This window comes from Macrobrachium nipponense, chromosome 36 (assembly GCF_015104395.2).
Source record: "Macrobrachium nipponense isolate FS-2020 chromosome 36, ASM1510439v2, whole genome shotgun sequence".
In the NCBI taxonomy this organism is placed as follows: Eukaryota; Metazoa; Arthropoda; class Malacostraca; order Decapoda; family Palaemonidae; genus Macrobrachium; species Macrobrachium nipponense.
This window is the reverse complement of record NC_087220.1, coordinates 1,973,861-1,974,550: the sequence shown is the minus strand read 5'-3', so window position 1 is coordinate 1,974,550 and position 690 is coordinate 1,973,861.

Here is a 690-nt window from a genome sequence, read left to right as displayed (position 1 = left end):
ACATGAGAGTTAGGAACATTATTAAATATAAAAATAGTTCCGAGTGTTCCAAAGAATAAACAAGAGACTTAGGAATATTCCATTAAACAACAGAGTTGGGAATATTCCAAAGTACAAACAAGAGATTTAAGAATATTCCAGAGCATAAACGACAGAGTAAGGAATATTCCAAAGTATGAACAACAGATTTAGGAATATTGTGTAGCATAAAGAGTTGGGCATAGTTTGTTTTAGTATAAACAAAAGTTAGGAATATTCCCAAAAGAATAAACAGCAGAGTTGAAAATGAAAATGACAAATGATCAAAATAGTTTGGAACAAAGAGGGTTCCACAGAGCAAAAATAAATAAATAAATATTATATAAATAAAAAAATTAAAAAAATAAAATATGTTAAATAAATATATATTTTATATATATATATATATATATATATATATAAATTAAAAAATATAATATAATATATATATAATTATATATATATAAATATATTTATATATATATATATCTTATATATATATTATATATATATAATATATAACATATATAATTAATATATATTATATATATATAATACAATATTTATTATACATATAATATTATAATTATATATTATTATATATATATATATATTATAATATATATATATAATAAATATATAATTATTATTATAAAATATATATATTATTAT